Here is a 22,919-nt window from a genome sequence, read left to right as displayed (position 1 = left end):
TTTTAGAAAAAAAAAGCGAGAAGCAGTTTGCACTTAAAGAAACCGTGCACCATATGCACAATAAAGCAAGTTTGTACTGCTTAGTTGTTACGTGTTCATTGAATTATTAGGAAAGACATCAAAGTAAATTACATTTCTAAATGAAATACACAACAGGAGCCGATAACTGCCCCTACTTTGAATGCCTCGATCGCCGATTTTCCTTGTTCGGATGTAATGATCTAGTCATCAAATCCCAGAGAAGAGACCATCTTCGAGCATATCAGGGAGAGAAAAAAAAAATCACGAAAAGACTCTCTGCAAAGACAAATCCCAGGACTTTCTCCCTCGGGTTTTGTGGCAAGCCTGTAAAGTTAGATTGATTGGCAAGAGTCTCCCAAACAGTTTCTTGGAGACAATTTATGTCAGGGGTTATATCACTTACCACTCAATTTTTGTGTCACTGGCGTAAAGGGATAGCGAAGAGGCGTGTGCCTACGGCAATACACCGCTGTAATTCAAGCGTATGCTTGCCAAAAGGTCGCCAACGCGACAGGCAACAACAACCGGAACAAAAAAAGCACTTCTATTCGTGTCCGGAAAATAGATTTTTTTTTCTCTCTCCTTTTTGAATTAATATGTCGTAAAACTGTTCGGCTGGGACGGTCTTGGTTAAATGGAGAGAGTTAAAGCCTGAAAGCTTCACAATTTCATTAGTCAAAGAGCGCCAGTTTAGTCACCAAGGATCCCTTTTAGCGAACAACATGAAACGAGTGTTTAGAAGTTACAAGTCTATACAAGTTTTCGTGAACACGCGTATACCGTGTTTGGCTGGGAAGTTAACAAATTAATTCAGGAAGGGTGATGTAAGTTCCGACAAAGTGACGTCATTGAGTTTCGTAACCTTAACAGAGTTAGAAAAAGAAAAAAGATATTGACTGTCTAAATAGAAATAACTGAAACTGAGACACCGCATTCTTATTAGATTGGAAATAATTTGGGAACGCTAGACAGATTTTTGTTTTAATTGTCCCCCAAAAAAAGATATGATGAAAAAAAAAAACAAACAAACAAACAATGGCAACAAGTTTGATGTACACGTTTTTACTTGGTAAATTAAATTTCATAACACATTAGATGGCTTTAACGGGGTGCTGTTCAATATTCCGAAGGTTCGTAATTCCGAAGGTTCGTTAATCCGAAACACACAAATTCCCTACGCCTAGAGGTTCGTTAATCCGAAAATCAAAAAAGGTTCGTTAATCCGAACATAGTGGCGTTATTCCGAAGGTTCACTAATCCGAAAATGAAATAGGGTTCGCTATTCCGAAGGCTCGTTTATCCAAAACTGGAATAGGCTTCGTTTATATTCCGAAGGTTCGTTGATCCGAAATGAAATAGGGTCCGTAACGAACCTTCGGAATAACGAGCTTTGTTTCGATTTCGGATAAACGAACATTCGGAATAACGAACCTTATTTTATTTTCGGATTAATGAACCTTCGGAATAACAAACTTATCACATTTTCGGATTAACGAACCTTCGGAATAACGAACCTTAGGAATAACGAAGCTTCGGAATAATGAACCTTCGGAGCAAAGAACCTTCGAAATAACAAACCTTCGGAATAACGAACTGTAACCGCTTTAACGTCTATCAAAAAGAAAGCACAATGTACGTTACATAATTATTATGAACACAGCCGCTGTTGTGAAAGTGCTTCACTGAGTTGAGAACTTCAACACTGCGTTGCCACGGTGTTATCAATTAATAAGCGAAAATAGCCAAACTGGGGCAACATAGACTGATGTAAAAGTAGACAACCACCGTTTGTTTTGTTTTTATTTTCTCTTGCCTGAGGTAGGGCTATTTGGTTTGGTCTGGTTTTATTTTGTTTTTTAGTTATATTCAAAAGTCACATGTATGTGGCATATATATTCCGGACGATTAAGCCATTTCTTCAAGTTAATTTGATGAAGCGTTTTATTGCACTAAAATAAGGACAGTTTTGTTCATGCAATGAGCTTGTAAACGTGAATATACAGGTATATCGAAGGATTCATGAGATGTATTGTACATAATCGGAATAGAGTGTTTTAACACGTGGTTTGTTGAGTGTAAAAGGGAACTTGTTGCTAATCTTGTGACGTACGTTTTTCATGCTATATTGTATTTGGGGATGTGAATATGGGTGAAGAACACTCAAGCATTCAGTCTTAGTGCGTACAATGTCAAAGACACTGCATGTTGGCATGTAGAAAGTGAAAAGTCATGGCAGTTGTGAAAAGTATACGCCAAAATGACTCTGATACTTGTTTACGAAATGGGTTGGTATACCACAGAGAGTATATCTCCTGAATTGCTGTTCAACTCTGGCAAATTCCCTCAAGGTTAGTGAACAAAGGGAAATAGAATCATCCAACTTCGTCGCCCTTCAATTCTCATAAAAAGGTCTTTCAATTCAAAATTTAATTAACAAGATATACACTTACCTGCGCAATAATGGATCCATCAACCACAACAAAGGAACGTCAAACTCTGAAGCAAATTATTAAATTAACGTTGACGAGGCTTAAGTGGCTATTGACACGGTGACACACTGCAGATAGGAGTAATCACATATGATTTGAAACTTTATTGTGAGCAGATGTATTGACCACAATGGCTTCATGGCGGAATATAGTGTTATATCATCACTCTATACTGTTCTTATTATTATTCCTTCGAGAATCAGCATAATCAGTAGGTAAACTCGATTGATATTTATCTTAATCATCCGGTTGATCTTATGGAAACACCATCACCAATATATAAGTTTAGCGTCATAGTTATAATTCAAGGACATTCCTGTTTTCTTTAGGGTTTCTTTAGGTTGTTTTTTTTTTTTTTGTCCTGTACTATCTGAAGTAGATTATAGTTCAAAATGTCCCTCTGACATTATGATTGGTGTGCACTGGTTAAATTAGGGACCAACAGAGTATAAGTAACACTGGCTCTCTGTAAATCACTTTTTAATGTTTTGCATTACTCTTATTTCTCAAAAGTTAATGATTCTACTATGCGGAAATGCCGCTCAAATAAATGTTTAATGAAGACAGCTCTATGAATGCATGCCTTACACTGTACCTTCTAACATTTGTATAGACAATTTAGTTTTTTGGGGTTTTTTTTGTTTTTTTTTTTGTGTGTGTGTTTGTTTGTTTTTTTTTGGGGGGGGTGAAAAACAAAAACAAATTAAACTAGAATTGGACTGAAATGATATGACAGTGATAAACACGATGATTTCGATATTTTACATGACAGTTCAGATCCAAGCTTCTGAATACTTAGAATACATAGTATTATGAAAACTCAGCCTTTCTCAAAATGGACCCTCTTGCTTACAGTACTCTCCCCAACCCTCACTCCATGACTACATTATTGCCACTTCAGCAATTTATCCAGCTAGCCAGCGTCTGTCTCGTCCGCTTTTCGGTCCATCAGTACTTTGATGTTGCGTTGTCTTCCTTGTAACCTTGCATATATTTCAGTCTGTAGTTGCATATTCTATCGCAGTGTGGACAATAAGGTAATCAATCAATCAATCAATCAATCAATCAATCAATCAATCAATCAATCAATCAATCAACTTATCAATCAATCAATCTATTTGATCATTATAATTAGCAATTCATTTGTCATAGGATAACTTGCTAGAGAAAAATATAGCAGGAGCACATGAAGAAGTAGGAAATAAATTGAAAAAAAAAATCAGGGAGATGAGACTTTCCCATGAAGAAGTTACTCCCATGTCAATCCCCGTGACCTTTGTTTCTGATTTGAAAATGCTAAGATGTAATGTCATTGTAGACAGGTAGACACATACTTTTTTTTCGGAGGTACATTTTTACATGCCATTATTGGGTACTATTATGGGACATGCAGGCATTGCATGAAACTGTTAGAAGTAAAAAGTGGATTTAGCATCTTTTTGAAAGGAATTCTTAATTTCATGCAAGCGTAAAAGGAAACAGTCATGAGGGGCAGAACTAGTGTGCAATGCCCTCTTTCCCCCCCCCCCCAAAAAAAAATAATAATAATAGTAATGATAATGAGGATGGGGGGAGTAAGGCCTCTTTTGGCGACTGAGTGGGAAAGTTTTTCGACATGTGAATACACTACCAATTAAATTGACTTTCTTTATTATAATCATGCAATTCATTGCGAAATATACTTCGCAATGAACAACAATATTGTTCTCTGCCTTTTTCGCTTAAACTAAGGTAATGATTTAGGCACTATTTACATCTCTCCTCTTACGAAATGTTCCCGTTTATTGATTGTAACTGTTACTTAAGTTAATGTTTCTTTAATGACAAAGTCCACACCGCAGCATATGTCCAGTAATTTGAAATGCTGCATTCACCTTTGAATTCTCAGTTATTCTGTCGGAAAATGAAATTAAGGTGGTATCCAATCGACATTGATTTTCGTGACATTTATGTTTATTTCAGTATCAGTTACCTCCAAAGTTATCGCTTATTGAAAAAATAATCACTAGCCCATCATTGTTTTACTGTTTTATAAGTAAGTTCCATTTTTAGCCGGAAGTTATCCGACAGATGATATTTTACGAAATAGAAAAGAACCTAGTTACCCTACATCATGCGGCCAAATGGATGACTTCGAACAAATCATGGAGGATAGAAGCATGTCTGTCTTTGCTTTTCTTAATTTTTCCACATCAACCATTGTCTTCTCAGCTTGTTTACACTCTTTGCATCTGAAAGTAGTTCTGGTCACATGAAACCAGAGAAAACTGCGAAATCTCTCACCGGCAAGTGTCTGTTTACAAGATTTGAAAAAAAAAAAAGCAAAAATGAATAACATATTTGTTCCCGCAGGGAGCAGGGCCTCAGCCATGACGATACGTGAATATCTTTTTGATATCGTATTAACGCTCGAGGACAACTGGATAATATATCGATGGTTATATGTATATGTGTACGTATATACATGTAAATAGCATATAGTATATATATGTATGTATATATATGATTTATATATATATATATATATATATATATATATATATATATATATATATATATATATATATATAAATATATAGATTGATAGATTGATAGATTGATAAATAGAAAGATATAGATAGATAGATGGATAGATGGATAGATAGATAGATAGATAGATAGATAGATAGATAGATAGGTAGATAGATAGATAGATAGATATGTATTGAAATCATGGCGTAACTACAGTCATATATTTTTTCTCTTGTTTCTTTTTTTTTTTGGGGGGGGGGAGAGGGGCGATTGCTTGATACCATCAGCTCGTGGGAACTATCCCATCTGATCCACAAGGATCACGCTCTCTGTATTTGCATAATTCATGACGTCTCTTGGGGGACGTATTTACTTCGGATATCGTGTCCGGAGCAATGGATCACAGGTTGACATGGGACTTCGGGTATTTCGGAATGTGAAAAAGTAGTAAGTGGATCGATCAAAGGTAATACCACATTTTCCTGGGGGCTCAAATTTTAGAGGAAGTAACGTCCAGGAAGTTCATCCATGCACTTTTGAACTAGGAACTTCATTATCTTTTCTTTCACACCGGTTTTTTTTTTTTTTCACAAATAGTTAGTAACCGTGATATCCCACCGGGTTTTGCACACCTATAGCGATAGAATACTTGAGAACAATTTTTGCCTAGAAAACCTAATTCAGAAATCTGTCATTTACATTCCAAACCGTTTACCCTTTTTTCACAACTTCAAATAAAAAGTATATATATGTATATATGTATATATATATATATATATATATATATATATATATATATATATATATTAATCACTATCGGCGTGAAAGCAGCAGGATGTATTTATTAGGCAATCTTCGCAATGAACTGCATAAGACTACCTGAATGTAACAGGTTGAATGACTAGAGCCAATATCTTTCCGACAGCGCTCGGTGATTTCTTTTTTCAGGTTATTACAAGCTATAATTATGTTTGAAACGTTTATCTCTATCACTGATTTCAATTGATTTCATCTCGTACCTTTACGCTAGCAAGTTTGTAATTTCGAGTGACCGTTCGCTGTTTCTCCGGTTTCTGTTTGTTTGTTTGTTTGTTGTTTATGATAGAAGTTCGAAAACTGTGACTGATTAAAAAGGTGTTTGATTACTGATGATGCAAAAGCATAAGGAATAAGGAGTGTTTTCAACAGTTTGTTCAAATATGAACCTTTTTTTAGGTTTGAACACAATAGCACCAATTACACTTGCATTTCGAAGCAAAAACAAAAATGAATAAATAAATCAAAAAGAGGGAAGTGCAATAGGAGAGTTGAGCCTATTGATACTCTCACACATACACAGACATCGACCATTACATTCACAGATACATATCAAACGAGCAAATTAAGATGAAAAGCGGTCAATTTGACACGTTTCGCTGTGAGCAAAAAGGGAAAAAGCTTTATTTGCCCTTGTTCATTTGCAATTGTTCGGAAATTACTAAAAGGCAAAATTAAAAAACAATGCCTGAAAAAAAAATCTTCCAACCGAAGTGCACTTGATATGCATGATTAGCCGAGTTTCTGTACAATTTCAGCTATTCCCTCGAAAGAAAACTGCATCATGACTAATAAGATTAATCAACCATGCATACAATCTACTGTAAACATCCGACATCTTCTACCTCTCTTTTTGATATGCTTTGCACCTCAATAAGGTCTAGCCAATCAAATGTGAACAGGTATTCTCTCGGCCAGCCAGTGCTGATGAGAAAATGGGACAAGGAGGCGAAGGAAAGCGAGGAAACCGAATAAAATCCGTGACAGAATTAGTAAGGCCATCATCTGATACGAGGCGTTGGAAAACATCAACTCTCCCACTCCAAACGTATCCACGTGTCTTTAGCGAAGACGCGTAGCGCAAATCTCTGACAAGTGATGGATCCTACCTTTTTTCACCCGTGGAATTTAGATAGACCAAGGAGGTACTAGGCGAGCCTAGTACCTCCTTGGATAGACCTTACACGTCTTAGTGTCACTGGAGTTCACTCGAGAGGTTACTTTTCCTGCAGTTTGTGTTAGATTAAATAATTTAAACGGTGGCATATATGGGCACAGTTATGTACATCAACATTCTGAATTGAGCACGACGGACTCTGGTCTAAAAGTTGATTTATTATGGTATAATCATATAACTTCTGTTACAGATCATTACATTAGAATATAACTGCTCATATTTTAGTATCATACTCTGGGAATAATAGCGGCAGGACTGGATGTAACATATTACTGAAAACTAACTACAAATGATATTTTTTAATATTATTCCGTTATGTCACACTTTTAAATATGTTGGTCTGGCTGTATTTCTGCAGACAGGAAAACAATGGTTCATCAACTACTCATAAAACTGATAGGGGGGGGGGGGTATTTTGTAACTTATTTTCAGAAAACCAAGAGAAAACTCAAATAGAAACTTTGAGAGTAATTCTGGTATCTTATCAATTAATTAAAGGTTTCCATAGTCGGTTGACAAGTGTTTTCGGAAGCCGTATTGCTTTGGGGTTATTTCATTACGCGTTTCCGAAAAGAAATACAATCATTTCTAAAATGTTTTACCTAATATTTCATTTACACTTAACCATAGAAAAGTCAGGTGATGCACTGAAAAGCATTGAAACACAATGACCTTTTGATGGTTCACGATCCGTGAAGTAAAGTTGTGACCTTGCTACGTCTGACCATCCTTTATGATACGCTCACAGTCTTAATTACAACACAGACCGCATGACAATTATCATTAGTGCCTCTATAGCTGTATGGGTCCAGAGAAACTTTGGAGTCAATAACAGACTTTAGTTTGACCTGAATGAATTACACAATCGTTAAAGTTAATGTCATCGTACAGGACGTACACAGGCGTCTGAATACCACGTCTATGTTTTTGTTCTCGCGACCCCTTTAACAATCCCCGCCTGTACTTCCTACATTGCATTTCAAGTGATTTGAGCTCGCTTAGTTTCTGTGAACATCTGTGAACATGGCTGGATAGCCCATATTCAGCTATGTTAGCTGGTCTTCCATGGGGTCCAGTTGGATGTGAGATGGGACCACTTCACCGGGTTAAACACCCTGCTCTTTGCGATGAATGAATGAAGCGGGATCTTTTACGTGCATGAGTTGTGACTCTCTCCTCCATTTTATGTCCTATCCGAGGGACAGAGTGTTTTGCCTCTTGCTAGAGGGGACGGTATGCTTACACACAACATTGCTCAGTCCAGACTCGGGTTCGAACCCGGGCCCATAGGATCGTGAAGCAGACGCGCTACCGACTGAGCCAAGTCACCGACCTTACTGCTTCAGAGATACAAATCACATTGTGCTTTACATTTTTCAACAACAACAACAACAACAAACCTCGGCGATTAATATGTATTTTTCAGTCTATCCATAGAAATCGCTCGTATTTTACAAAATCAAGCGTCAATTAGATGCAAAGACATACTAACATCTAAATAAAAAGTTCTCTTGTGCGGGGGTTGATGTGGTGTTCTGTTGTATATCCTCAGCAGGTCAATAGCCTTACACAGTATGAAAGATAAAATGCCTCGAAGGTTTAGTGACTTGTTTGAAAACATCAACGTTCTACAACTGTCTTTCATTTTATTTTCAATTTTTGTTTATGATAAAAAGCATGAGTAGCTAATTCATCCGATTTTTCATCCGATTTCAGTCAAATCTTTACTGTTGAATTCGTAAGATTTTACTCTTTTTTTTTGTCAGACTAACCTATTTTTGGACTGGATGTCCCCTATAAACCGATTCAACAATCTTGTTGTCGACTTCGGCAAAATACTCATTTTCCTGCCATCCCGGAACGTGTAAGTTGTTTGTTACCCGCTACAATTGCTGAAATCCACTAAAACTGATTATGTGCAGTGTCAAATCAGCCAACAACAACCACAGCAACAAGATAGATCAATGCGTGGCACATTGTTGCTATCGGTATATCATAGAAGACACATAGGCCAATAGTATACCAACAGCTCGGACACGGTTGAATTACCAAATTTATCAGTTAAGCAGTGTAGCTAAGATGACTTTGAAGTAACGTTCTTTCAGCTTCACAACTGAATAAGCAGTAGTAAAGTCAGAGGCCATGAAAGCCTAATAGCGCTTAAGTGTGATTAGCACCATTGCTCACCGGCTGCTAATGAAAGGGTGTGGTAATTAAGTTCAAACTACATGCCTGCGCCGTCCACGGGAGCATTGACAAAGGACATTGCTCAAACAATCACACTCTAAAAAGAATAAAATGGCACATCAACAGATTTAATGTTATCACTATTCAAACCTTTAATTAAATATCAAATTTAACACTCAAAATGTTTGACTTTACAATTTTTGAAAGTCAGTTCAACATTTTGAGTGCTAAATGTAACATTGTCAGTGTTAATTTTGATATTTAACAAAAGGTTGGAGAAGTGACAACACTTAAAATGTTAATCTACCATTTCAAAACTAACATCTGCTAGAAATGTTGACACACACATACACACACACACACATATATATATATATATATATATATATATACATACATATATATATATACATATATATATATATATATATATATATACACATATATATATATATATATATATATATATATATATATATATGTGTGTGTGTGTGTGTGTGTGTGTGTGTGTGTGATATGCTGTATATTTTCATATTCATAAAATCGTAATTGTAAGTTGACGAGGAAACTTTGGCGAAGGTATGTTATTGGTCGAAACCTCTATGATGTTGGGAGTGAAATTTATAAAAAATCAATAACAGCAACAGCTTGCCTGGATTATTTTGTTATATAACATCCACTTTCTCTTAATGGTGAAATTGTTTTAAGTCACATTAGAAGTTATCGGTCAATGATCACCGATGATACTTCGAGAATTTCATGATGTAGAGTAGAATATAACATAAACTATTTCAAGGGAAATTATATTTTGATAACATGTTGTCTTGTATAAAACCAGAAATATCCGAGAAGTAGATAAGTGAACACCAGATGAAAAAAAGAGACATAATGATAAGATATGAACTATACAGATATGAACGTTTGTAGGGTAGAACAAACTGACAACTCAATGTGATCAAATAATTGTTGAACAGCTCTGTATTCTGTTATTCTGTTTGTCCTTAAAAAAAAAATCACCAACATTCACCTTTCTCTCTCTCTCTCTCTCTCAAAAAAAAAAAAAAAGATCTCCCGACCTGTTCTTTGTACATTATATATTATTTGTATTTGCGTGTCTATAGCTCCTCGCCGGATAAGTCCTGTCTGTTACCCAAATATTTGAGAAAAAGAGATATTTCACACAAGGAATTTTAAGATATCATGATGGAAATTTCCCTTTAATACTAAAGGTCATGTTTGCTTGACATTCTGAAGAACGTGAAGAGAGATTGCACACAACTAATCCCCAATGAAGCTGTGCAATAAAACATTATTTCTCCCGTTTCCATGATATTTGCTCCTGCGACAATTATTACTCCCATGAAATATCTGCACGCTAAGCCAAACTGAAATTTTACTCATAAACATAACCTTTAACCCTAATCCTAATCCTCACGTCAAACAAAACCTAAAACCCTACTACAACTCTAACACTAACCCTAAGTCCTTGGAGAAATTAAGACTGGAGCTATTATTGTCGCAGGAACAAAATGTCGTTTCACCCATTTCTACATATGCCACTATAGGCTCTGCATATCATATGAGTTTTTTTTTTTTTTTTAAATCCATATTATAGATAAATGTGTGTAAAATATGTGCACATTTCAGTCAGTGGAGCAGATAGAGTTAATGGCCCCTGTACACCTCACTGGAAAGTAGGCCTAAGACTTCGAATGCCAAGAATAAAAATCTTGGCTGGTTCACAATTGTAGGTTTTTTTTTTTTTCATTCTTCATTTCCATGTTAAACGTCAACAGCCTTGTCTTCCCGTAGACACTTTTCCAATAAATGAGTTGCGAAGACCAAGATAAATCGTTAGACATAGCACATTAATTAGCTACTCATTAGCATGGCCCGGTGGCGTACATTTCGCATGACGAATGGCAATGTCAGGGATCTTTGAAGGGATGCTCTCAATGGTAGACTATTGCTGGATTAGATGGGCATTAATTAACCTCTAGTCGGTAAAAGGAAACAAAAAAAAAAATCAAACTTAAAGAACATTTACATTCTGTAGAAAGATTAAGAATGCCAATTACATTCTTACATGAACTATTTAAATCTATTCTTTTTTTTGTAAGAATTCGATTTTGAAAACAAAATACCTTTTCTTACGCATAAACATGCTTTCTGCACAAACACGTATTGCACTATCACCCCCATATCCCCCCCCCCACACACAAACACATTCATTGAACTTACATCTCACGTATACTCCTACACATCATTCATTAAACTGTGAAATTACACCGAAAAGAGCACGCACATGAATCATCTTTTCCAGTTTTCTTAACACTTCTTTTAGAAATACGTACACTATGTTATAGTGTGATCACTGATTGTTGCGTTGCCAAATGTTACACAATTATCTGTTCATTTATATATATATATATATATATATATATATATATATATATATATATCCCTAGTTGGCACCTTAGGGAGACATATTGGGGGAAGTGTCTTCATTAGGGAGACAACTGGTCATTAAGGAGACAATGTTCGTGTCTCCATTGCGTAAATTGCCATTGAACATGCATTTTAAAATTTGCATATAAAACAAATGGAAATGTCTTCCAAATGACTCATCTAGGAGTATATATATATATATATATATATATATTATACATATATATATATATGTATATATACATATATATATATATATATATATATATATATATATATATATATATAGAGAGAGAGAGAGAGAGAGAGAGAGAGAGAGATAGAGAGAGATAATAGATATATAGATATATATTTCTATTCTGGAACCGCCTTTCAAGTCAAGGTGTCTTGATGGAAACACTCCCGAATTGTGTGTGTGTAGTACGTGAATGGACTTATTTTTATTACGTGGCCACTATGATAAAGAGTCACATAATGCTCATTATGCTCATGGGCACGCTATACGATACCACTGGACCAAAAGTTTTAGTCTCCTCCGGAGTACCATGCTATGAGGACAAGATGCCTTAATCCTTTCAGTACCAATAGGTCAAATGTGCACAAACCAACGGACAGGATATAAAAGAGGCGAACAAGGGGTTAACAGGGGCACTACTACTACTGATGTCGAACTCGTGACGTCACAACTGAGGCCTAGAGGTCATTCTCCATTGAACGATTTTCTCCCACATGGTGGTATGCTCATTTCATTTTATTTCATTTCCGACGACAATGTACAGTATAATTGCATATAAACAAAGTAAAGTACAATGTGACTTTAGCATATTCAAATGAGATTTAAATGCACGCCATCTTTTTTTTTTTTACAATGAAACAAAACATATTATTAGATAAAGGAATGCATGGGCAAACTCTAACTGAATCGTAACAAAGAAAAAAAGTCAGAAACGGAGGGGACATCACTGCTAAAAAGCCTTGTTTGTAGAATGTAGTCCCCTCGTGAGTAGTAAATTGTAGTAACAATCAAACGAAACGATAAGACATATTGCTTGGGAAACAGAGGGAACATAAAACAAATGTTACGTATGTTGGAATGTTAAAATTGTACAATTAATTTTCCTAGTTTCTCATGTTGCCTTTATGAATTAAAGTAACTGTTAAGTGTTACAACATTTTGATTTTTAAAAGATAGCTTCACACCTTTTGTCTAAATTTTACGAGAATGCCTCTGCACACCTCAAAATAAATCTACACCCAAACGAAATCAGGATCGGGATTCATACCACAAAGACAGCCCACTCAATGCAAGCAAATGGCTCCCCTCTTGCTTCTCATTGAATATCAAAGATAAACAGTGTCTACAAAAGAGTAGTCCAAGGTGTAAGCCTATAAATAGATCAGCAACAAACAAGGCAGGAGGAATGATTATGGTAAAAACTTTATGTTTTCCTTTATGTTTTCATAAGTGCGTGTGTGAGTTTGAATGTATTAGCATTAAAAATCTGATTTGTTGACGGCTCATATGTGGAATCTTGTAAGGTCATGCAATGTTTTTCAAACATCCAAGCGATGGATATATTTTGATCTACTTACCAGCAAATCGACCGTCAAAAATAGACATGAAGGTCGAAACATTCTGTATCTTTTTTTTTCCTACCATGATAATTGACAAAAATAGATATTCAAATGAATATAAATTGAGAATATGTAGAATATGTAATCAGTTTAAAGCTGTTTTAAACGTTGCGGCGTCAGCAAACTGCATTCCACTTCTTGGCGCCCATTCATACATTTATAGACTCCAATGTACATTCAGCGACCGTCGATGGAAAGCGAGCTGGTAGATGTATGACGTCATTGCCATAGCTGAATATGCAGTAACTTTTATCCACCACTTTTCCCGCTCTCTGCTTGGCCGTCTCGCCGCTGACGTCACGAAAAAAGAATTAAACTGCGCATGCGACAGTTTGCTTTCACAGGTGTGGGAATTACGGAGCGAAGGGGAGGGGTGATATGTTAGTGTGTGTGTGTGTGCGTACGTGCGTTTGTGTGTGTGTTTGCGAGTATCGGAGTCATGAGCGAGAGTGCGCTCACACGACGATCTACGCCTCCAGGACTGAATCGAAGGAAAAACCAAGGCCTTATAAAACTATAGTCGCAGAGGTCCCCGCCACACACAGTACATGGACTCATACCAGCGGAGATCAGTGACCAACTTGTGAGAGCAATTTCTGTTGTACCTATACACCTATTAAAGCAGGCGCATCACGTGACTATAATTGGGTTATTTGGCGGTAAGTGATCAAACTCACTAATTTCAACGTTTCTAAATGTCAATAATTAATCCAGGACACGGTAAGGTTAGTGCCACTTTTTTCGATTTTTGTTTTCATTGTTTGTTTTCTTTCTTTTTGACTCAGACTTCTGCTATCCGTCGTGACCTTACAGATTCACTCGTTACCGGAATATCGAATAATTTCAGTAATGACTTAGCGGTGATGAAGCACTCTTACATCTGTTTTTCATTACCGTAGCAATGTTCCATAGCATCTTATGAAAGTGGTATCACAATGCCCCTGATAGAATGAAACTTCTGGGACATTGATCTATATACTCTGCGGTCTGTTCATATCATAACGGTTGATGCTGAAAGAAGAATTGCTGCTTGTTTCATTGTAAATAGCTATCATTTATCTAAAATTGGATGTAGATTGACTTGCATATCTTATTTCGATTCGTCCGAAAAACTGAAGGCATGAATGTATGTTGACGCGATTTTTTCTGCCAGCACTGTACTGCAGCAATGCTCCCATTTTTTCTTTTTTTTTTTTCTTTTTTGAAAGAGAAATGTTTTATTGCAAAATGCCGTGATAGTACCCATTCGTATTTCTTTAGGAACTACTTATATGGGCAACGATTTTCTAGCAGCAAAACTGAAGCTATATAGAGCAACCAAATTAAGGTTAAGATGCATGCGTCTTGGCTCCTGCAAGTTACTTGACGAATATCGATAACAGTTACACGTAGAAACCGTGCTCTGTGATACCCCTTTTGATTTATACTGCTTTTTAAGTTTTCAACTACAGGACTCTAGTTGACATTTACCGTTTCCTGACATTATCGGCAGGCATGTGTTGGTCGTTGTCATTGAAGTCTTTTCATATCATATTCTTGTTTTGTTTCTTTTCTCTCTTTCTCTCTCTCTCTTTGGGGGAGGGGTAACATTTAAACTTGTGTATCTTAATAAAATACAAATATAAGAAGAATATTATTGCATGGCTATTGAATGTATTAGCTTAGACAAAATAGCTTTTCAACATACCGTTTATCCATATTCCGTGACCACTCCATTACGCAAAACAGGATGTATTGCAATAAAGTATCTCCGAGAAGAATGCATTGAATTTGTTCCAAATTTCCCGGGCTTTACTTGCTGTTTTGGTGGTTTGGAACATCTTCTTAAAGAACGATGAAGTTCAAACTTTCAATAAGTTCTGTCCTTTGAGCTTTTTGCGTCTTCTTTGCATTTTCCTCAATTTGAAAACGCTTAATTTGATTTCTTTTTTAATATGATTTAGTTATTCTCTGCATGGCATCAGTTTATACTTCCTTATCTTCACCATATAATGAAACATAATAACATATACATATATGGTTGGAAACGCCAGTGCTATTTCCTACAATTTCAGCCATTTTCACAACACATATACACCTGTGACATAATTACGCTTGATTTCTTTTGACCTAAACGCAATGCATGATTCGCAACAACAAAAACGTCAAAACATATTTGACAACAGTGGACTTTGGATTCGCTTATGCCTCATTTCTCTCCTCTTTTTCGGTCAGTATATTGTGGTTCTTTTAAACTCAGTTTAAGCAAGTCGCGTTTTTTTTTTTTTTTTTACTTTTGCAAAGCTTATAAAAGCAACTAAAGTGTTACTGAATTCAAATAGAAATTAACAATCTCTATAAGTGACTCAATAAAAATGTAACCATGTTAATTGGTGTTTCGTTATACACCAATGGTATTAGTACACATGCACGAGGTCTAATTATTTTTATCTGCCAGAAAAGAGCAGATTCGATTGCAATAAATTGTGGAAAAAGAGAGAGCAACGGTCATATAAAATACATGATTTTGAATAGTAACTTTAATATAGATAACGTATAGCAGATGTAAGGTGTGATTTGAGCCCAACCACAGATGTCGTTGTTGTCACCCGAAATGCCGCACCTTTTCAAAGCGTTATTGACAATACAAAATAGTTTGATAGGAATTAAAGCCAGATCAAACGAGTTTTAAAGAACGTGCTTATTGCGGACTTTAATTCAGGGGATGTAAAAAAAAAAAAAAAAAGAGTACTCAAAATGAAATCTGCCTCCTTTCCGTCGTGGTATCATGCCATGACTGTGTTTCCGACGCATGCTCTTATTGCCGACGGAAATATATGTCAAGATGTACAATTTTATTGCTTACCATTATTTCTTATTTTAGTGAGCCAGTCTTCGGATGGATTTACGATATCGTCTGTTTAAAGGGGCATTTCAGACGATTTATTCAATCTACCATCTTTAGTACGTGAATCAATAGTGTCATGCATAGATTCGTGGAATTCATTGTCATGATTGTAGTCACTGAGCAAACAAGCCAATACTCTGAAAAACCCAAAACACTCTGAATAAGAATGATGACATAGAAAGTTACATATTCTATTAATGTATTAATTTCATCTCATTGCAATACTGTTTGCTTAACAGTTCACCAGTGCACAATGTATGCATGCTTTCTTCTTTTGTTCTACCTCCTCTAGGACTCAATCATACATTCTTATCTGGAGCTATGCCATCATCCTCGTTCATTAGGATTTTTTTTTTTAAACAAATTTTGGGAACATTCTTATTCCATCCCAATTACTTTAAATTCTGAAACTCTGTACCTAATTAACTAATTAATAGATATCCAAATGAAAAGTAACCAAAACAAATAATCATTTTGAGGTCTCCTTTAAATCCAGGGTATCAAGCTTCAAATAACGTATTCTGCCTCACACCATATAAAATATTTAACAAAGACAAGAAGCACAGATGGCATAGAAGTGAAAATGGTGTAAGCGTGGTAATATTTCATTTTACCGTCTTTTTGGACTGCGTAAAACCGACAGTGAAATGCATTGAGGAAATAAAATTATGAAAAAATAATAAAGGACCCGTTTTGTTCTGACAAGATTTTACATGGGATAAGGTTGTGTGAAACAAGAAAAGAATCAGGTAAGAGAAAAGAAGTAGTAGTAGAAGAAGAAGAAGATGATGATTATAATGAAGAAAGCAGAACTAGCTAGAACATACTGTATGTCTAGAAAATATGAAGAGTTTGTTTGCAAAAACCGATAAGTCCATTTTTGAAGATTTTGAAGTTAGATTTCTGTCATAATGTACAAAATAATACCTTTTAAATGATATATTGGTCACCACATATAAAGGTATATTTTTGAAGTTATGGTCAAAAGAAGCAAACATTTTCTTATTATTCTCTTTATTTTTCTTGACTTTTAATCGCAAATATCTCCATTTGGCAAATATGGACTTATCGGTTTTTGCAAACAAACTCTTCATATGATTATTACCACTTTTTTTCGTCACCAACGGCCTTAAATAATGTTGTACTCGATTATACTTGTGCATACAAAAGGCAGAAAGAAAGTGCTTTGTGTTTTTTGTCTTTGTTGACTCAGAGACATGAAGAGGAAATGTTATTCAAGTGTATTTGAATGTCATTAAACGATTCTGAGGGGGGAAATGGTGATTGACAACTTAGTCCTTAATGTTGTAGTCGATTATAAACTCGCTTTTGATGTGCATTCATCGCAGATTTGCAAGAAAGCTGTCAATGTATGTCAGATATATTTGCATTTAATAAGTGCAGATTTTCTTTCTGGCCGTTGTGGGAATCCAGAGTGCACGTGCAACACTGTATGAAAACATAAAGAGATAAAGAGAGAGAGAGAGAGAGAGAGAGTGGGAGAGAGAGAGAGAGAGAGAGAGAAATTGTAGCTCATGCATGCAGAAAAGCAAATGCAGTGCAGGTTTGATCTGTGTAAATTGGGGCTGTTCGAGACACGAGGTAAATTCGCATGATCTGTAAACTTAGGAGAACCCCGCTTTATAACCCGGCACGAATTAAACCACAATTAGAACAGAATATGACAGGAGGGTGAGGGAGAGATGCCGCAATGCAATAAATGTTCCCGCTTGACCTTTAAATTCAACTATATAGTAGACCCTGACATTGTGACGTAATTGACGGTGGATATGTGAATAAATTATGTTCACAGAAAAAAAAAAGAGTGTGTGAGGAAGGAAGCAGAGACAGTAAAAGAATAGACATTCCATGCAATGGCTCTCATACAGCGCTACTTCATGATTTGTGATTTTAATTGTTAAAGATGACATTTTTTCTCCCCTTTTTCTGTCTTCATTCAACATTTACCGATTTTGTTATTTAAGGATAAGTTAGTTACATTTGATTTTAATGGATTATGAACATGTAATCCGTACACAAAAACATAACAGCTTGTATCTCGGATAACCAAAGGAAAGATTTAGGGACTAAGGGATCACTTCCGGACTAGTCAAAATTTGTTAAACTGTTGCTTTTAGTTGATATCTATCAATGTAATTCAATCAATTTCAATATTCAATTCAACTGAACTTTTATTTCTATCCAACCGAAAGGTAATACAAATACAAAGTATATATTAATATATCACATATTGTTAACCATTTTTAAACAATACTGATCATTAAGTTTTTTGTACTATAAGTATATGAACGAATGTATAAAAAATGAACAATACTTCCCTTGCAGTGGTAACAAAAAAAAAGTATATAAAGTGATTAAAGAGAGTGAACTACTAAAAAACGGAGCTTGTAAAGCATAGATCACTTGAAAACCTAAATGACAAAATCATGTTACACATACAAACATAATTAATATACCGTTGGAACATATATACATTGTATATATATATATATATATATATATATATATATACATATAATAGTTATAGCTATATGATTATAAGACTGTACTGACTTTCAAAAGGGGGAAAATACGCATGTTTTGCCTTTCGTCTCAACCTACAGTGTTGAGATAATATTTCACATGAATGACTAACAATGCACGACACAACATGGTCATGTCTGTTTTGTGGGCTGAAAAGAACAAACAATAATTGTTCATTGGAACGCACAAGTGAAATTGAAAATATATCTCATGTGGAAGGCAGTGGTTTAGTATGTGTGTGTAAATGTAGTCATGTATGAATTACTATTCCATACACACTTGCCAAGGTGTACATGCATCATTTAATTTTTCTTTCCTAATTTTTTCTGCCTGCACCTACAAGACGTTGTCACTCTGAGGGGTTGAGTTTTCTTTATCTAATTTTTATCAGCTGCAGGTTCCTTTGCGTTTTGATTTTAGGGAAATAGATTTGACTGTTTCAAAAAGCTCTCCATTTTTTGATATGTCATTTCAGCTTGTTTGCTTTCCTCTCTTTCTTCCTTTCTCGGCGATAGCAACGTATTATTAAAATCTGTATTTCCCATATTGTATGAAAATCAATATTCATAACTCTCCAGTGATTTATTGGAAGTCAATTTAGCAGTTGTTCTTATTTGATTTCGATGTCACATGGGCAGATGGGTGTCCATTAAGTACATTTTGACAGTGGCCCGTTAATTGAATACTTTGTCATTCTCTCTCTACTCTTCGATATTAATCCCCTTCTCTCTAGCTCTCTCCGTTCTTTCTTCATTGTCTTATTTTTCGTTGCTGTTGGAATTACAAGGGTTTCATTAAAGACAGTTCATATGATAAATTTTTGGTTTGTCTTGAATAGATCATTCGAGAAGGAAAGCGCTGTGAAAAAAAAAAACAAATTTTTAAATTTAAAGTCCACTGCCTATGTGTTTATTTCTTTGCTTGTCAACTTTGAAATGCAGAGATTTCCTGCAAGTGTGATGCAGAAAATACAATTGATTCTATCAAGTAATTATAGATGATTTTATTACTTGAAACTATAGATTGTACTTTCTTCATCACACTTCAAAAATGTGTAAATTTCACAGCTGTTACTCAAATAAATGCACAGTTAAAATTAGATTTTTGGGGCGTTCACAGAGCTTCTATTGTCCTGAAATCAAAATAAGGGAAGTATCCATCGGGAAGTTTCCTTTCTTTTGTAAAGCTTTGTCTCATAATCACTAATAATATTGAATCTATTGTACATTCAACAATTTTACATTAGATTTTGCCCTGATCTGCTGCAAGTGCTTAAGGAAGAGTTTGCATGAGAGCGTTGCCATTAAACATACTTCTCATGTAATTCCACCTTCTCTTAATTATGATGTACTCATCGGCCGGACAGTATGACTCCCTTATTTCAAAAGGCGACTGTTTATATTTCATTCAGGTTTTTCAGCGTTTACATGTCTTTTGTCCGAGATAGCTTGCACTGCATAACAATATATTGCACAGAATACCTCCCACTTCCGAACTGCTTGCTGAAAACTACAGTTATCATTAGTGAGCCAATAAACCATTTCGTGGGAGAACCTAACCGTTTACTCTTTGAGACATTGGTAGTTTTTGGTGGCAACGATTTAAGATACCAGTCCATGAACATCTCAAGTTTGTTTGTTTGTTGTTGTTTTTTTCAGTACGTTCGTGGTTGTTTATAGAAATTCGATATTGACTGGCGGCTCCTTCGAAATTAATTCACATGTACTCTTCTCACCAGCTTCTCTTTCAACTGCTATTCTGAGTTGAAGTGTTGACTATAGCAGTTTGTGTTAAATATTGGGTTACTGTGAATTTATTGTTTTGTGTCTGTATCAGTCCCGAAGAAAACTGGGATGATTGCAGAACAGGAGTGTGTTTAGTTTATCATAATTTCTTTCACATTTCTAATAATTTCTGTGAGCCATGGACGTGTTCGCAATGCTTATCAAGTTCTTCTCATTATTTTAATTTTCGCCTCGTTGGAGTGTTCTTACACTGCAAAGAATATCATTTCTTAGAATTAACCTTCCATTCAATAGGGAAACAGTAAACAGCAACAAAGACCCAACTTTACAAATAACAAAAAGCAAAAAAAAAAAAAAAAAAGTGATGGTATATCTTTTCCACGACAGCTCAGGATTCCTTACACCAATGTCATGTCAATGAACTGCCATTGGGTGTGGCCGGGGCCGTATCTTTGCAGCCTGCGGCTATTTTGAGAACCTGCGTAGTTCTCAAAAGGACACCCCTTACATTGTTTGCCATACATGGCCTATTCACTACGCCTATATGTAATACACAGACTTACAGCATAAGAATAATTTATTTATGTACATAATATTATTATGAGCATTTTCCTATAAAGCAATGAAACATAAGTACAGTAGTGTAACACTGTATTTTTTTTTAGTTTTATAGTATAGGTTTACGCGTATGTCGACGAAAAAGTTCTGTTCAATCTACATCATGTAAATATATAATTTGGGTGACTATGACAAAGAAAACCAGAGTTGTGGTCCTATGTATAATCTATTTCCTCGTCAAACAGTCTATTTCTGTGATGTTTTATCGTCAGCGAAATTTCAATTTTTATAGTGGGGGAAGTGGGAGTTCTAAGTACCATGTTGCATGGAGAATAAGCATGTGATAAATTGCACGTGAGTAAAAATATGTTTTAAAAAGGGGGCTGCTATATCCGGAAGCATTTGCATCAGAATTTGTTGTCACTAGTATAATCAGAGACAATAATCGGTAAAAGCTTTGGCAACTGTTGAACAATTTTAAGCGTTTAAGCTGCCTTCCGGTTGCTGTGGGAACAAATTGTTTGATTTCTCTGGGAAAGTGTAATGACTTAGCCATGCGTCATGACTGAGTGTGCCAATATGTATTAGTGCTATACCTGTGAGTCATTGTCTGTTTCTGAGATAAATCCATGTCAGCATGCGTTGTTTGGCACCGGTGTCCATTGTCAATCGAACATGTATAAGCACTACAGATGTGTAACTTCTGGCCTACTGGAAGTCGGTATTCAAGATGGACATTTCTCTTCTTTGAATCAATGTGAGTCAAAAGATCGATACAAGTTTCGTGTATGAGCGCTCTGGACACGACGGGGCGTATTGGCAAATGCCGCTTTGTCTTCCCTATGGGAATATACGCCAGGACGTAATGAATGGATACAATATCTTACAGAGCAATGCGTTGACTTCTGGCGACCATTTCCTGTCATATTCAAGCATAAACAGAATGTTGATGAATGGAAGGAAAAGTGTTTTCAATCAATATTTGTGTTTCTTATCGTCTTTTGACTCGCGATTGTGCTGCTCTAACGCGACTGGTGGAAGGTAATAACAAAAACTACGGTTGTTTTCCTTCCTCTTTTTCTTTTTTGTTCTTTCCCTCGGCAAAGGAACTGCGAGTGCCGACAGTATCTGAAATTCGGGCATGGAAGTGCATGCATCATAAAGACCAGAGCAAAACCTGAGGATTGAATGACTGTTGACAAGCTTGTAACCTAGTCCCGCTCAAATAAAAACCCAGCTAAAATGTTGGAACTCTGGTGGGGTTTGAGATAAGGCGTAACTCGACAGTCTGGTTTGCTGCTCTTAACAGATGAATCAATTCAGCCATAAAGTGCGACAAAAAGGAAAAAATAGAGGTCATATTATAAATTTGTGGGTGTGGACTTTTTCTGTACGTCATGAGAGTAAAATTTTCCTTTTTAATGTGTACATTTATATATGTAATATTTGTTTATGTTTCCATGTATGTATATGCCCATCGCAAATATTCATCTTCTCATATTCGTCCGGCTTACAACCTTGTATTAGACAGGATTTACGTAAATGGTATACTCTAGGTTCAGTTGCCCGCACTACTGATCCCTTTTTATGTTTTTGTTTTTTTCAACAAAATGTTTATTATGCACTGCCAGACAATTTTCACTTAATATTCGCCCCGTCTAAAATTTTATGCACGTCGGTGACGTCCCGGCATTAAGGCATTAACTAAGCGGAAAATAGATATCAACAGATTATAAACAGGAAAATCGTAATGCTGATGACACCACTAAGATACCGCTGTGACAAAAATTATCTTGAATGTGGTTGCCTTGAGAGGGTCATAAACGCTTATAGCCTTTTATCTGACTTCGATCACGTAGTTTGGTCATTTTCTCCTGCTATTCATAGTTTTATTTACAATG

This window comes from Diadema setosum, chromosome 21 (assembly GCF_964275005.1).
Source record: "Diadema setosum chromosome 21, eeDiaSeto1, whole genome shotgun sequence".
In the NCBI taxonomy this organism is placed as follows: Eukaryota; Metazoa; Echinodermata; class Echinoidea; order Diadematoida; family Diadematidae; genus Diadema; species Diadema setosum.
The sequence above is the reverse complement of the archived record's forward strand: the minus strand, read 5'-3'. Positions refer to the sequence as shown.